General features: G+C 39.8%; 1 protein-coding gene across 2 annotated transcripts in view; it reads right to left on the bottom strand.

Annotated features, from left to right (window-relative positions):
• Positions 1–18,269, bottom strand: part of LOC129834713 (spondin-1-like) — a 163,856-nt gene that overhangs the window by 130,564 nt on the left and 15,023 nt on the right. The gene's annotated exons all lie outside the window — the stretch shown is intronic.

Here is an 18,269-nt window from a genome sequence, read left to right as displayed (position 1 = left end):
CAGCTGGTCAGACTTTAACAATAACATTCAACAACATTCTGCCCAAACTATTGTGGGCCAACATGAAAAGTGATTACACGTTACACACACCCGCACACACACACACACACACGACAGCGTCTACTTGACGTACAGCTCATTTTAAATCTGAAAGTGTGCTCCATCTCAGCTGTCTTTGGACAGCTCCCGACTCGAAGAAAAGTGCTTTTTATTGAGCTCTCTGGATAGGTCCTGAGTACAGGTCTCGGTATAATGCTCATTCCTTCAACAATAATCACGAATCTGAACATCACCCCTGGTGAGACAAAACCGCGACTCGTCAGTAAAGAGCACTTTTTGCCAGTCCTGTCTGGTCCAGCGACGGTGGGTTTGTGCCCATAGGCAACGTTGTTGCCGGTGATGTCTGACCTGCCTTACAACAGTCCTACAAGCCCTCAGTCAAGCCTCTCTCAGCCTATTGCGGACAGTCTGAGCACTGATGAAAGGATTGTGTGTTCCTGGTGTAACAACGGGCAGTTGTTGTTGCCATCCTGTACCTGTCCCGCAGGTGTGATGTTTGGATGTACCGATCCTGTGCAGGTGTTGTTACACGTGGTCTGCTACTGCGAGGACGATCAGCTGTCTGTCTTAGGCGTTTCACAGTACGGACATTGCAATTTATTGCCCTTGCCACATCTGCAGTCCTCCAGCCTCCTTGCAGCATACCTAAAGGCATGCTCACGCAGATGAGCAGGGACCCTGGGCATGTTTTTAGAGAAGAAAGTAGAAAGTTCTCTTTAGTGTCCTAAGTTTTCATAACTGACCTTAATTGCCTACCGTCTGTAAGCTGTTAGTGTCTTAACGACCGTTCCACAGGTGCATGCTCATTAATTGTTTACGGTTCATTGAACAAGCATGGGAAATAGTGTTTAAACCCTTTACAATGAAGATCAATTAAGATTTTTACGAATTATCATTGAAAGACAGGGTCCTGAAAAAGGGACGTTTCTTTTTTTTGCTGAGTTTAGAAGTGTTTGTGCTGGGTATGAACATTGAATCAGTGTTGAATCTGATACAGTTTCTGTCCTACCAGTCAAGACCAGATAGTTGTGTTTGAAAGGGGCTGTGCGTCATTGTGTGTGTGTGTGCGTGCGTGCGTGTGTGCGCGCGTGCGTGCGTGTACGTGTGTGTGCGTGTGTGAGTGTTTGTGTGTGCTTGTATACATGCATGTTTGTGTGTGTGTGTTTGTTTGTTTGTTTGTTTGTTTGTGCGTGCGTGCATGCGTACATGCATGTTTGTGTGTGTGAGTGTGTATGTGGATTGTTTGTATGTAGTTGAGGTTGACAGTGAAAGGAACACCTCTAGAGCAGCAGAGGAATAGGGGGAGAAAGAGAGGACGGGAAGAAGGGAAGAAGAAAGGGAAGAAGAAAGGGAAGGAGCGATATTGTACTCTGTGTGTACTGTGTGCCGTACCACATATAGTAATGGGTATTGGTATTGTATGAGTGTGTTTGTGTGTTTTGATTAATTACATTCTGTGTACCTATAAATACAACAATAAACACCCATTTAACTTCTTATGGCTGCAGGGGCAGTATTGAGTAGCTTGGATGAAAGGTGCCCAGAGGTGCCCATGGTAAACTGCCTGCTCCTCAGTCCCAGATGCTAATATATGCATATTATTAGTATTGGATAGAAAACACTCCGAAGTTTCTAAAACTGTTTGAATGATGTCTGTGAGTATAACATAACTCATATGGCAGGCAAAAACCTGAGAAGAAATCCAAACAGGAAGTGGGAAATCTGAGGTTGGTCGATTTTCAACCCAGCCCCTATTGAATACACAGTGGGATATGGATATGTTTGCACTTCCTACGGCTTCCACTAGATGTCAACAGTCTGTAGAACCTTGTCTAATGCCTCTACTGTGAAGTGGGGCCGAAGGAGACAGGAATTAGTCAGGTCTACCATGACCTGACCATGTGCGTTCACATGAGAGGGAGCTCTGTTCCATCGCACATCTGAAGTTATTTTCCGGTTGGAACGTTATTCAAGATTTATGTTAAAAACATTCTAAAGATTGATTCAACACATCGTTTGACATGTTTCTACTGACTGTTACAGAACTTTTTGACATTTCGTCTGCTTTTAGTGAACGCACTACATGACTTTGGATTTGTGTTACCAAACACGCTAATAAAAATAGATATTTGGACATAAATTATGGACATTACCGAACAAAACAAACATTTCTTGTGGAAGTGGGAGTCCTGGGAGTGCATTCCGACGAAGATCAGTAAAGGTAAATGAAGATTTAGAATACTATTTATGAGTTTTGTTGACTGCACAATTTGGCGGGTAACTGTATGGCTTCCTTTTGTGGCTGAACGCTGTTCTCAGATTATTGAATATTGTGCTTTTGCCGTCAAGCTTTTTGAAATTTGACACAGCGGTTGCATTAAGAACAAGTGTATCTTTAATTCTATGTAAAACATGTATCTTTCATCAAAGTTCATGATGAGTATTTATGTTATTTGACGTGGCTCTCTGCAATTTCTCTGGATACTTTGGAGGCATTTCTGAACATGGTGCCAATGTAAACTGAGATTTTTGGATATAAATATGAGCTTTATCGAACAAAACATATATGTATTGTGTAACATGAAGTCCTATAAGTGTCATCTGATAAAGATCATCAAAGGTTAGTGATTCATTTTATCTCTATTTCTGCTTTTTGTGACTCCTGTCTTTGGCTGGAAAAATGACTGTTTTTCTGTGATTTTGCGGTGACCTAACATAATCATTTGTGGTGCTTTCACTGTAAAGACTATTTGAAATCGGACACTTTGGTGGGATTAACAACAAGATTACCTTAAAAATGGTATAAGATACATGTATGTTTGAGGAATTTTAATTATGATATTTCTGTTGTTTGAATTTGGCGCCCTGCACTTTCACTGGCTGTTGTCATACCATCCCGTTAACGGGATTGCAGCCATAAGAAGCTTTAAATTGATAGATACATTAGTATCAACATAAACACAAGACAGTAATTACTATTATGCATAACACGGAACCCAAACCGGCTGTGCGTGTGCACCATCGTGCGCTGTCGTGCATAAATGTATTTTTCCCCCCCACACCAAACGCGATCACGACACGCAGGTTAAAATATAAAAACAAACTCTGAACCAATGACATTAATTTGGGGACAGGTCGAACAGCATTAAACATGTATGGCAATTTACCTATCTAGCTTGCACTTGCTAGATAACGTTAATTTGTCCTATTTAGCTAGCTTGCTGCTGCTAGCTAATTTGTCCTGGGATATAAACATTGAGTTGTTATTGGAATGAAACCAAAAGGTTCACGAGAGTCTGACACGAGTTCTGCTACAGTTATGGCTGCTCTTAAAACCAATGTAACAGGCTCTAATTGATGAGGTCTGGCTTGTACACATACATTTACCCCTTGCTGATTGGGTGACTGTATACTACCTCTGCCAGGTAGTAAGGAGTGAGGTTGAGTGGAATCGTGAATAATATTCCCCTAAAGGAGGATGGCGAGAGACTTAACGTATGAAAATACAGGGAGACAAGACTGGTGTGCAAACAGAGAAGCACGTTTGGGAGGTGAAAAAGGGAGATAAGTTGGTAAGCAAAAGGCGCAGGGGACGATGAACTTGACTGCTGAGAGTCCCACAGCGAGGTCGGTTGGCAGTAGTTGGGTGGGATGGATCAGGGACAGAGGCATTCCCTCACCCTCCTGTTTCCTTTACATTGTTGAAGTTAGATTTTTCCCTTCATCCACTAATCCTTTATCACTTAACCAGTGAATGGAGACGTGTTGAACTAACTGCACTCTTCTTTTCAAAGGACTAAAAACAAAAGAATGAAGAGGGACGTGAAGGAACATGCAGTGCCAAAGGGGATTGTAGTGAAGCAGAGTAAGGTGGAGAGGGCACAGGGACTATGGTGGTCTACTGGAAACATGTTGGTTTTACAGACTGGGACATGTTGAAAATGTCAGTGAAGACACCTGCCAGTTGGTCAGCACATGCCCGGAGCACACGTCCTGGAAATCCGTCTTGCCCCGCAGCCTTGTGTATGTTGACCTGTTTAAAGGTCTTACTCATGTCAGCTACGGAGAGCGTGATCACACAGTCATCCAGAACAACTGATGCTCTCATGCATGTCTCAGTGTTGCTTGCCTCGAAGCGATCACAGAAGTGATTTAGCTCGCCTGGTAGGCTCGTGTCACTGGGCAGCTTGCGACTGTGCTTCCCTTTGTAGTCTGTAATAGTTTGCAAGCCCTGCCACATAAGACGAGCGTCGGAGCCGGTGTCGTATGATTCAATCTTAGCCCTGTATTGACGCTTTGCCTGTTTGATGGTTCGTCGCAGGGCATAGCAGGATTTCTTGTAAGCTTCCGGGTTAGAGTCCCGCACCTTGAAAGCGGCAGCTCTACCCTTTAGCTCAGTGCGAATGTTGCCTATAATCCATGGCTACTGGTTGGAGTATGTACGTACAGTCACTGTGGGGATGACGTCCTCAATGCACTTATTGATAAAGCCAGTGACTGATGTGGTGTACTCCTCAATGCCATCGGAAGAATCCCGGAACATGTTCCAGTCTGTGATAGCAAAACAGTCCTGTATTTTAGTATCTGCATCATCTGACCACTTTTTTATAGGCCGTGTCACTGGTGCTTCCTGCTTTAATTTTTGCTTGTAAGCAGGAATCAGGAGGATAGAGTTTTGGTCGGATTTACCAAATGGAGGGCGAAGGAGAGCTCTGTGTGTGGAGTACAGGTGATCTAGACAGTTTTTCCCTCTGGTTGCACATTTAACATGTTGACGGATATTTTATAGAACTGATTTAAGTTTCCCTGCATTAAAGTCTCCACAAGGAGTGCCGCCTCTGGGTGAGTGGTTTCCTGTTTGCTTATTTCCTCATACAGCTGTCTGAGTGCGTTCTTAGTGCCAGCATCTGTCTGTGGTGGTAAATAAACAGCCACGAAAAGTATAGCTGAAAACTCTCTAGGCAAGTAGTGTGGCCTGCAATTTATCACAATATACTCCACAATATACTCTTCAGGCGAGCAAAATCTAGAGACTTCCTCAGATTTCGTGCACCAGCTGTTGATTACAAATATGCACAGACCCCCCCCCCTCGTCTTACCGGAGAGTGCTGTTCTATCTTGCCGGTGCAGCGTATATCCCGCTAGCTGAATATCCATGTCGTCGTTCAGCCAGGATTCCGTGAAACATAGGATATTACAGTTTTTGATGTCCCGTTGGTAGGATATTCGTGCTCGTACCTCGTCTTGTTTATTATCCAATGATTGCACGTTGGCGAGTAGTATTGACCGTAACGGCAGGTTTCCCACTCGCCTTTCCGGGTCCTGACCAGGCATCCGGCTCTATGTCCTCTGTACCTGCGTCGCCTCCTCATGCAAATACTGGGGATGATGGCACTGTCGGGTGTTTGGAGAATGTCTTGTGCTTCTTGCTTGTTGAAGAAAAAAATCTTCATCTAAACCGAGGTGAGTGATCGCTGTCCTGATATCCATAAGCTCTTTTTTTGCCATAAGATACAGTTGCAGAAACATTATGTACAAAATAAGTTACGAATAACGTGAAAAAAAATACATAGTAGCACAATTGGTTGGGCGCCCGTAAAACTGCTGCCATTTCTTCCGGCGCCATTTTGCGACTTCATGTCCTACTTCCCTTATTTTGATGGGCATGGAATAGTCCTAAAAGTGCAAAACTCATCAATCTGGCACTCCAGGCAGGCTCAAGCAAACGGTCAAAGTATTTAAACCATTTCAAATCTGTATGGCAGATCTGGTTGACACCAGGGCAAATTGTGTCAAATGTACATGTTGAGAAAACTTGCCTGAAACCTGAAGACTTGCATTAGCTCCACAAACTAACACCTTGGTTTCAGCTCAGCAGAGGATATCAAAGTCTTGTGCTGTGCAGAACTAACCCAGTCAGTAGCACCAGCATCGATCAAGCTCAATCCAACCAGATATTTCTACTATAATACTGTAATGAAAACATTACTTTTGTTGTGAAGATTGCATATGACTGATGTTTTATGTGGTATGAAAGATACTGCAACATTCATAAAGGGGTCTTGAATAATTTCATAAAGGTGTTATCAATATATGTACAATGGTTGCTCCACTAAATAAAAGTTTTGCGATTACGCTGCGGGACTTTGTGGTTTAGGTAATTTGTGGTTTAGTACGGTACCCTGCGTCACCACTTCATTGCTCCAGACCAGCGCAAGGGCTATATAGTTAGAGCACTGATTATGCTTTTGGGTCCTACTGTGTCTCTAACTGACAATGAATGGGCAACATAAACCAAAATAGAAACTGATAATTGTGCACGAATATTCAAAACATACAGCTCAACAACAACATCATACCAGTCATCCAAAAGATTCCCATTCAGAGCTCAAGGGCATGTTGACCGATCTACCACCAGGCCAAAAGATGTGAACCTGAACCCTCCAAGATCCCCCCACAGTTCCCCAATAGCTGTACCTCAACCATTCGAGACCCCTCCCAAAATCCCCCCAGGAAGAAATGTTTTAAACACAATTAATTCCATTCCCCACCCCCAAGAACCCCCCAATGCACCAACAACCAAAATAATGAACTAAAGAGAAAAAAGGAAAAGACAACAAAGAAGAAGAAAACAACAAACAACAATGCAAAAAAGAATAATACATTTAAAACAAAGGCCATCAAGGACAACTAAAATCATAGCAGCAATGCCAACTGTATATGTTTGTGCATATCATATCAGCCTCAGGCAAACCGGCATTAGTTGTAAAAACACTGCCACTTAGTGTCATTCAAATGTTTTCCTTTTTATTACATTTTAAAAAAACTGACTCCATGTTATGTCCCACACCTTAATAACCTGTTGAGGATGGGGGCGCTGTTGAGACTATTTATGCTAATTGAGTAATTTTTGAAACGGCTTCCCACAAAATCCTTGATCGTACAATATGCATATTATTATTATTATTGGATAGAAAACAGTCTATAGTTTCTATAGGAGTTGAAATTTTGTCTCTAAGTGGAACAGAGCCCATTCTACAGCAATTTCCCTGACATGGAGTCAGATTTGAGAAATGTTGGCCACTGTTCTGAAGTCAGTTAAAAGGGCACTGTTATTGCTATGACTATACGGACACTTCTTACGTCTTCCCCTGGATGCCTTTACGTGATGACGATTCCAATGGGGTCGATTGCGCGTTCACAGGCACTACAAATGAAAAAACCCTGAGGCTAGCAAGTCTTTTCTTGGTGCGTAACGCGCGTGGAGGACTCCGACCCGCTCCTGTTCCAAGCGTTAGTTTAGCCTGTTATATTTCTCCGGTCATCTTTTCACTCGTTATAGGAGTTAAAAACATCATAAGGTAGTTAATTTAAAGCGTTTTATAGCAATTTATATCCGTTTAGTGCGATTTTGGGACATTTATTTTTGAAACGATGTGAATAGCTGGGCACGCTTTTCAGTTCATCCCGAACGCAGTTGGCATTTCCACATGGCAAGAGGACAGCTTTCCACCAAAAGACGATTACTCCCAAGAAAGGATCCTTTGCCCAAGATACTGATGGAAGAACAGCTCAAGGTAGGACATTTTTATTATGATAAATCGTGTTTCTGTCGAAACATTTTAGTGGCTTAGGACGCCATGTTTTTTGACGTAGCTTCGCTTGGCGCAAACTGTATTGAAAAGTAAGGATAAATTAAAAAATGTAATTCCGCAATTGTATTAAGAATTAAATTGTCTATCAATCCCTGTCCACCCTATATTTTTTAGTCACGTTTATGAGTATTTATGTATAAGAGTAGATCACTGTCTAAGTGGCGCAAGGACATTTTGTGACCAGCTGAGCTAAATTTCACATTGTCTAACCATGATTTTGGTGGCTAAATATAAACATTCTCGATCAAACTCTATATGGATTGTGTAATATGATGTTACAGGAGTGTCATCGGAAGAATTCTGAGAAGGTTAGTGAAAAAATTAATATCTTTTGGCGATGTTGACTTTTATCGCTCACTTTGGCTAGAATCAATGCTGGGCTGCTATGTGCTATGTGCTATGCTAATATAACGATTTATTGTGTTTTCGCTGTAAGACACTTAGAAAATCTGAAATATTGTCTGTATTCACAGGATCTGTGTCTTTCGATTCGTGTATGCTGTGTATTTTTACGAAATGTTTGATGATTAGTAAGTAGGTAAACACGTTGCTCTAAGTAGTTTTTCTATTCCATTTGTGACGGGGGGTGCAATTGTAACCTATGCCATCTACCTGAAATATGCACTTTTTTCTAACAAAACCTATCCCATACCATAAATATGTTATCAGACTGTCATCTGATGAGTTTTTTTGTTGGTTAGGGGCTATAAATATCTTAGTTTAGCCGAATTGGTGATGGCTACTGGTGTTGGTGGACAAATAAAAGATGGTGGATTATGCTAATGTGTTTTTAGGTAATAGATGTACATCTTTACATATTGTGTCTTCCCTGTAAAACATTTTAAAAATCGGACATGTTGACTGGATTCACAAGATCTGTGTCTTTCATTAGCTGTATTGGACTTTAATGTGTGAAAGTTAAATATTTAAAAAATATATTTTTTTTGAATTTCGCGGCACTGGTTTTTCAGTGGGGGGGGGGGGGGTGTGCCGCTAGCGCCACGCTGATCCTAGACAGGTTAACTCCACTCCCACTTGTCTACAATTCCACATACCAACCCTCAGCTTCCCTCAGCCCATCCCATCTATCTCTGCTGGCCACCCACTTCGGGTTTCTACGCAACACATATCTTTCAACTATGCTGTGATGTTTAACTTCTTGAGAATACAGGGGGTGCTGTTTTCACATTAGCATAATTGCCTCTACAGATAAAACTGCCTCTTATTCAATTATTGCTGTTACTATATGCATATAACCATATCCCATTGGATAGAAAACAAGCTATGGTTTCTAAAACCGTTCCAATTTTGTCTCTGAGTCAAACACAGGTCATTTCACAGCACTTTCCCTGAGCCAGAAGAAGATTGCAAGATGTGTATGCTCGCTTCAAAGCTCTGCCTATATATGGTCACGCGACCTATGACCCGAAACACACTTCCTTCTTCTTCCTCTGGGTGTCTGGAAGACGTCAGAGGAGAAATTTTTTGTTTATCTTGTACTGACGTGAAATAAGACCTATTTCTTTAGCGTGACCGACAACTTCCGGTTTCTGAGATGCGCGTTTTCAGAGGTGCCATTGTCTTTTGTTATGCTGACGTTACGGATGAAAACTATCTCCGTGTCGAAGTTTGTTTGATACATGTGACCATATCACCGTAATGTATGTTTTTTCAATATAGTTTAATCAGATTATTAGAATTTTTTCGGGAGTTTTGCCGTGTTCCGTTCTTTGAGTTTTTTAACTTTGGACATGGACCGTGCCAGTCGACCAGTACCCAGGCTAAATGAAGAGGGGAGGTTGCCATTGTGAATGGATTGAACGACTCATCAGGACTAAGGACACCTTGATCAACATTCTGATGAAAGACCAGCAATAGTAAGACCCAATTTACGATGTTATTTCATATATCTGTCGTGCATGTGAACTGGTCGCGCGCGTCCAGCTGGTTCTGGCTGGCCTGGTTATGCTAATTTAGCGCTACATTTTGTTTTCGCTATAAAACATTTAAAAAATCTGAAATATTGTTTGGATTCACCAGATGTTGGGCTTTCAATGTCTGTACGCTGTGTATTTTTTCTGAAATGTTTTAAGACAAGTAATTAGTTATATAACGTTGGTCTCTGTAATTGTTCTAGCTGCATCAGCACTATATCAGATTGCAGCTGCAATGTAGAACTGTGATTTATACCTGAAAAATGCACATTTAAAAAAAAAAAACTATGCTATACCATAAATATGTTATCAGACTGTCATCTTAAGAATTTTTTTGTTGGTTAGTGGCTATCAATATCTTAGTTTAGCCGAATTGGTGATAGCACCTGATGGAGTAAGAAACTGTTGGAGTAAGAAAATGGTGTCATTTTGCTAACGTGTTTAGCTAATAGATTTACATATTGTGTCTTCCCTGTAAAACATTTAAAAAATCTGAAATGGTGGTTTTATTCACAAGATCTGTGTCTTTCATTGGGTGTCTTGGACTTGTGATTTAATGATATTTAGATGCTACTATTTAATTGTGACGCTATGCTAGCGATGCTAATCAGTGTGGGGGGTGTGGGGGGTGCTCCCGGATCCGGGTTAGGTACTCTGTAGAGGTTAACCTACAATTTCAATCTATCTAATCGAATAGAATCCACAGATTGCGAGTTGAAGATAAATACTTTTACTAAGAGTATTAGTATATTAGTAATTGACTGACCCGGTCTCTCCAGATCTCCTAGAGTACTATTTCTGGGGTCAATTTTAGATCAATGCTATGCATTTTCAGACATTCCTGAACCTGAGACCAGAAACAGGCTACCTGAGGGAAATAACAAAATAAATGGTCTTTTGATCCTGTATCCTCTTAGCAAAATCTGCAGAGCTTCGATGATTTCATGCCCCAAATATTCAACATTTTGTTGGTGGCAAGAATTCTATATAATAATTTTAGCTGAAAAGCACAAAGTCTTGAATCTTGCGTTGTTTTATATATCAACTCATACCATGGATTCAGTACATCAAAACTCTCTTCCATACTATTTTGCAATCTGTATGACACAGTTGTCAACATCCTGGTCCTCAGATGAAACTGTAATACTTTCCTATTCATGCTATTTATATTCCTATATATTGGGCAGACAGACCAGTTCCCTACCTCCTCCCGCTGCCACCTGCCTCCTCCATTTTTGGGGTAATGCTGTAATCAATTGGTTGTACTCTTGGATTGAGCAGACCTTTCCGCACAATTCTGATAACTCCATGAGGGACATGACTCTACCATTCCAATTTAATATACCCTAATATACAAAATACCCTTTTCAAACATCTTTCCCATAATTACAGGTATTTTATCAACCAGCACATTTGAGTTCAGCCATAATATTTCTTGTAATATTTGTTATATCTTTTCTGGACTTAATATAAAACTTGAGTCATCGGCATACATGGACACCTTTGTTTTTAAGCCTTGGATTTCTAATCCTCTAATGTTGTTAATGGATTTGATTTTAATAGCTAACATTTCGATGGCCATAGCGAATAGATATGGTGACTGCGGACACCCTTGTTTAACTCTTCTTGACAATTCAAAACTCTCTGAGAAGTAGCCATTATTTACTATTTTACACCTGGGGTTGCTGTACATTTGTTTTGCCCATTTTATAAGATAATTACCAAAATTTAAAAAATCCAGGCATTTATAAATAAAATCCAGTCTTACTTCATCAAATGCCTTTCAAAATCCGCTATAAATACCATTCCTGGCTTCTTATATGTTTCATGATGTTCTATTATTTTGAGTTGTTGTCGTATATTATCTCCAATGTATTGTCCATGTAAAAAACCTGTCTGATCAGGATGAACAATACCTGGTTAAACCCTTTAAATTCTGAGTGCTATGCATTTTGCTAGTATTTTTGCATCACGACATTGAAGTGTAAGGGGCCTCCAGTTTTTTAGATCGACTGGGTCTTTATATTTGCCATCTGGGTCTTGTTTAAATAATAGAGAAATCAGACCTTCCTGCTGAGTACCTGACAGACTACCATTTTTATAGGAGTAGTTAACTTCTTGCAACTATAGGGGGTGCTATTTCGCATTAGCATAATTAACTCTACAGATTAAACTGCCTAGTACTCAATTCTTGCTCGTACAATATGCATATTATTGTTATTATTGGATAGAAAACACTCTCTAGTTTCTATAGTCGTTTGAATTATGTCTCTGAGTGAAACAGAACTCATTCTACAGCACTTTTCCTCCCAGTGTGTGAGATTTAGACATCTTGGCCTCTGGTTCCAGATCAGTTTTTAAAGTCTCTGTTAATCCTATGAGATACAAACACTGCCCACGCCTTCCACTAGATGTCAGTAAGTGATGACAATTTGAATGGAGTCTATTGCGCAATCACAGGCTCTATAAATGACCGAAGACCGGAAGTAGGATTCCTTTGGAGTCTGCGCTCAACGCAAGAAGGATATCTGACTGGCCTTTTTCCAAGTCTTGGTTTAGCCAGTAATATAGCGTCGGTCATGTTTTTACTCGTTATAGGTGTTAGAAACATCATAATGTAGTTAATTTAAACCGTTTTATAGCAATTTATATCCGTTTAGTGCGATTTTGAGGCATTGCTTTGTAATAGACTTTGAAGCTCCGGGCACGTTTTGGGGTCCCGGTCGTACGTTAGTGGGCATTTCGACGGACAAGTGGACATCTTTCGACCAAAAGAAGATTAGACCCAAGAAAGGATTCATTGCCCAAGAATCTGATGGAAGATCGCCTCATAGTAAGAAATGTTTAAGATGATAAATCGTTGTTCTGTAGAAAAATGTCAAACGCACGTTCTGCCATTTTGTTAGATGTAGCTTTGCTTGGCGCAACCTGTATTGAAAAGTAAGGATAATTTAAAAAATGTAATTCCGCGATTGTATTAAGAATTAAATTGTCTATCAATCGCTGTCCACCCTATATTTTTTAGTCAAGTTTATGAGTATTTATGTATAAGACTAGATCACTGTCTAATATGGTGCACGACATTTTCTGACCAGCTGTGCTACTTTTGTCATTGTCTAACCATGATTTTGGTGGCTACATATGCACATTTTCGAACAAACTGTATATGTATGTTGTAATATTATGTTACAGGAGTGTCATCTGAAGAATTCTGAGAAGGTTAGTGAAAAAATTTATATATTTTGGCGATGATACGATATCGCTCTCTTTGGCTAGAATCAGTGCTCGGGTAACATTTGCGTATGTGGTATGCTAATATAGTGATTTATTGTGTTTTCGCTGTAAGACACTTAGAAAATCTGAAATATTGTCTGTATTCACAGGATCTGTGTCTTTCGATTAGTGTATGCTGTGTATTTTTACGAATGTTTGATGATTAGTAATTAGGTAATACACGTTGCTCTATGTATTTATTCTAGTCCATTTGTGACGGTGGGTGCAATTGTAAACTATGATATCTACCTGAAATATGCAAATGTTTCTAACAAAACCTATCCTATACCATAAATATGTTATCAGACTGTCATCTGATGAGGTTTTTTCTTGGTTAGTGGCTATCAATATCTTAGTTTAGCCGAATTGGTGATAGCTACTGGTGTTGAGAGAAAATGGTGGACAAAGAAAAATGGTGATTTTTGCTAACGTGTTTAGCTAATAGATTTACATATTGTGTCTTCCCTGTAAAACATTTAAAAAATCTGAAATGGTGGCTTTATTCACAAGATCTGTATCTTTCATTAGGTATCTTGGACTTGTGATTTAATGATATTTAGATGCTACTATTTAATTGTGACGCTATGCTAGCGATGCTAATCAGTGTGGGGGGGGGTGGGGGGTGCTCCCGGATCCGGGGTAGAGGCTCGTTAGAGGTTAAAACAATCTAACAATGGTGCTTTTAGTATATCAAACAAGACTTGATAAACCTCTACCGGTATGCCATCAAGCCTTGGGGTTTTTCCAGACTGAAAGGATTTAACAGCCTCAAAAAGTTATTCCTCTGTAATTTGGCCAACGCACTGATCTTTCTGTACATTTGTTAATATTCCATTTTTTATATTATTTGGAAAGAATTCCTTACCATAATCTTCATTCAATGGGAAAGGATGAGACAGAAAAGAGAACATTTGCCTAAAATAATTAGCTTCCTCTTTTAAAATATAATTTCGGAATATCATAGATGACTCCGTCTTCAGTAATGAGTTTCTGCAAATTATTTTTGTTAGCATTCCTGTATTGGAGATTCAGGAAGAATTTTGTGCATTTTTCTCCATATTCCATCCAGTTTGCTTTATTTTTGTAATAGATTACATTAGATCTTGAATAAATTCCTCAGGTTATTTTTGTTTTTCCTCGAACTTATTTTGTATCTCTGTAGTATCGTCTTTATTGCTATCTACCTGTACCATTAGTTCATGGATTTCCCTTGTTAGTCTTGTCTCTTTAGCCAGAAACTGCTTTTTTTTATTATTGATGAATATTGAATTGAATGACCCCTGAATGTACATTTAAAGGTATCCCAAACAATAAGGGGATTTGCTGAACCTAAATTATACTGGAAAAATTATGTTGTAAATTCTTTTGTCTTATTTAAAAATAAGTTGTCCTCCAGTAAACTTTGATAACATTTCCAATATCCCCGTCCACGTGGAAAATCTATAAGAGTTATGTTAATGCCAAATAGATGATGATCCGATCGCATTCTCTCTCCTATTAAATATTTTTTAGCCTTTGATGCAAGAGAGAAAGAGACAAGAAAGTAGTCAAGACGACTTGCTTGATTAAGTCTCCTCCATGTATATCTCACTAGGTCATGGTTTTAAAAATTCATAAAAAATCCTACAATGTGATCTTCTGGATTTTTTTTCTGTCATTGTTGAAGTGTACCTATGATGAAAATTACAGGCCTCTCTCATCTTTTTAAGTGGGAGAACTTGCACAATGGGTGGCTGACTAAATTATTTTTTTGCCCCACTGTACCTGGAATTTGATTTGGTGAAATGGTGAATATAGACAATAAACATAATATACAGACAGAATAGGAATTTACGAATAGGAATTTACGAATTTACAAGGAATTTACGAATCTGCACACTATAAACAGCAAAAACAGAATACATGCACATTCATAAATTTGTTGAGATGAAAGTTGAACAGCAGTAACCCAGCAAACATGGGACGTCCTAAAAGGCATTTGGTGGCGTTTTCATTATGTCCCTTAAGGGTTTCGCTGTGACGTTATGCTCTGTTGTTCTGAGAACGTTCTAAGAATGTTGCGTGATGTTTCCAAGGGAACATTCTCTCGGAGACCTTTGTCTAGTTTGCTGTATGTTCCCAGGACATCACAGAGGGACATGTCAGGACCTTTTTAGAGGAATTCCATTGTACAAGTTCTTAGGACGTCAAGTGATGTTCCCAAGGGAACGTTCTCTAGGGGACCTTTGTCTAATCCCCTATAAGTTTCCAGGACATCACTGAGGACCATGGCATGAACTTTTTATGACCTTTTCAGTACGTTAATTTTAGTAGTGCTTCGGACGTTGCATGATTGTCCCAAGGGAAAGGTCTCTGGGTGACCTATTTCAAAAATGTTTGGCGTCCCCGAATGTTTTTAGGAATGTTTTAGTTCTTGGGGGGTTGTGTCATGATCCCCTGGAGGTATTGTCTACTTCCCGGTTTGTCCCGGGGATGTTACCAGGTACGTTTTTAGGAAGTTCTTGGGACATTGTGTTATGGTCCCCTGGAGGTTTTGCGTAGTTCTCGATTTGTGCCAGAGAAAGTTTTTAGGATGTTCTTGGGATGTTGTGTGATGGTCCCCTGGAGCTTTTGTCTAGTTCCCAGTTGGTCCCGGGTCTTCCCCGAGGATGTTCTTGCGATGTTGTGTCATTGTGCACTGGACATTCTTGGAGGAATGTGTCATGTGATTGTCCTAGGTGTCCCAACCCGTTATAAGTAAAGTAATGAAATGGTATGGGTGTTAGGTTAGTGGTAAGCTGTTCAGCTAAAACAGTGTAAAAATATTTAATCAATGACAGTATGATTACACTTGACATGATAACTTCAGTACTGACTTATCAATATGACGCCAACAATGGGATTTAAACTCACAACCTCTGGATTTGGGGAATGCTGATCTTTCTGCTGTGCCACAAAGTCTGTAGAATTTCAGATGACCCTTACATATACATTACTTATAATACATCTCTGTACTTAGCAAAAGTGTGCCATTAAGCTATCAGGTAATCTGACTATTCTCTCATTGATTTCATTTACTTATTTCAGATATTTCAGTTTGGGTTTTTAGTAAAGTTGTCTAATGTTAGTGGGGCATATTATTTTGTTTTAAACTGACTCGATAAATACAATAGTTTTTCTTGAGTGTATTTTTAAGAGAGTGTATTTTTAACAGTTACTTTGAAGTGTAAAGTGTAGGGATAGGATTGCATGTGAAATCAATCAATGATACAGACATGGTGGCATAGAAGGAAGATTGCAGTGAACCAAGAGGTTGTAAGTTTAAATCCCAGGTGAGAACATGTATGTAAAAAAATATATATATATATATATATTACTGTATGAATAAGCATACACGACGTGTGTCAAATATGTGAGTTGAAACACTATGTTAAAAGCACTGTGTGAGTACATATGTGTGTGTGTGTGTGTGTGTGTGTGTGTGTGTGTGTGTGTGTGTGTGACTAGCATTGCCAAAAGACAAAGAGCTTTAAACCTCTTGAAGCTAGGGGGCAGAATTTTTATGTTTGGAAAAATAACGTCCCCAATGTAAGCTGCCTATTTCTCAGGTCCAGATGCTAGAATATGCATATGATTGACAGAGTAGGATAGAAAACACTCAAAACTGTCAAAATATTGTCTGTGAGTATAACAGAACTGATTTTGCAGGTGAAAACCTGAGGAAATCCAACCCGGAAGTGACTCTTATTTTGAAAAATCACTGTTCCATTGCCTGCCTTTCGTCCATTTAAAGGGATATCAACCAGATTCATTTTCATATGGCTTCCTCAGGGTGTGAACAGTCTTTAGACATAGTTTCAAGCTTTTATTCTGAAAAATGAGCCAGAGTTATCAAATCGCGTCAGTGGATAGCTGAATGTCCTTCCAATAGTTAATGCGCGCGAAAGTTGTAGCTCGACGTTTTCTTTATCTCTGTTATTGAATAGTTTACCGTCCGGTTGAAATATTATTGATTATTTATGTTAAAAACAACCGGAGGATTGATTATTAAAAACATTTGACATGTTTCTACAAACTTTACGGATACTATTTGGAATTTTCGTCAACCCTTGATGACCTGCCTAAAGGCTGTGGAATACTGAACATAACGCACCAAACAAATGGAGGTTTTTTGATATAAAAATAATCTTTATCGAGCAAAAGGAACATTTATTGTGTAACTGGGAGTCTCGTGAGTCCAAACATCCGAAGATCATCAAAGGTAAGCGATTCATTTTATTGCTTTTCTGAATTTCGTGACCAATCTACATTGCTGCTAGGTGTTCGTAATGTTTGTCTAGTGATCAATAAACTCACACAAACGCTTGGATTGCTTTCGCTGTAAGGTATATTTTCAAAATATGACACGACAGGTGGATTAACAACAAACTAAGCTGTGTTTTGCTATATTGCAATTGTGATTTCATGAATATAAATTTCTTTAGCAATTTTTATTTTTAAATTTGGCGCTCTGCAATTCAGCGGTTGTTGATGAAAATGATCCCGCTAAAGGGATCCGTGCGTCAAGAAGTTTTAATGGATCACCAGACAAAACCTCCAGAAGACCATGAAACAACGTCCCAAAATCATCCTCGGGACAAATCGGGAACTAGACAAAACCTCCAGGAGACCATGATACAATGTCCCAAAATCGTCCTCGAGACAAAACGGAAACTAGACAAAACCTCCAGGAGACCATGATACAATGTCCCAAAATTGTCCTCGGGACAAACCGGAAACAAGACAAAACCTCCAGGAGACCGTAACACAACGTCGCAAAATTGTCCTCGGGACAAACTGGGAACTAGACAAAACCTCCAGGAGACCATAACACAATGTCGCAAAATCGTTCCTCGGGACAAACTGGGAACTAGACAAAACCTTCAGGAGACCATGACACAACGTCCCAAAATCGTCCTCGGGACAAACTGGGAAATAGACAAAACCTCCAGGGGACCATGACACAACGTCCTTTGGGACGTCTCCGGGTCAAATTGCGAACTAGAAAAAAACTCCAGGGGACCATGACACAACATCCTGGCGACTTTAGGTGATTTTGTGACCTCCTAATGATTCATTATTGTTTGCAGGGAAATATTGCAGATGACATGTTTAATACCAGGGCCTACAGAGTCATTCGGGTATTTTTCTTTCTATCTGTGTGTGTGTGTGTGTGTGTGTGTGTGTGTGTGTGTGTGTGTGTGTGTGTGTGTGTGTGTGTGTGTGTGTGTGTGACTGTGTGTGTGTGTATATTTCAATGTGTGCTTGTGAGTGTCTCGAGTTTGTTAGTGTTGTAATTGGCAGTGGGTGGTGGTACTGTATGTTCATC

This window comes from Salvelinus fontinalis, chromosome 35 (assembly GCF_029448725.1).
Source record: "Salvelinus fontinalis isolate EN_2023a chromosome 35, ASM2944872v1, whole genome shotgun sequence".
Classification (NCBI taxonomy): Eukaryota; Metazoa; Chordata; class Actinopteri; order Salmoniformes; family Salmonidae; genus Salvelinus; species Salvelinus fontinalis.
Note: the sequence above shows the minus strand (reverse complement) of the source record. Positions and strands in the feature narration are given on the sequence as shown.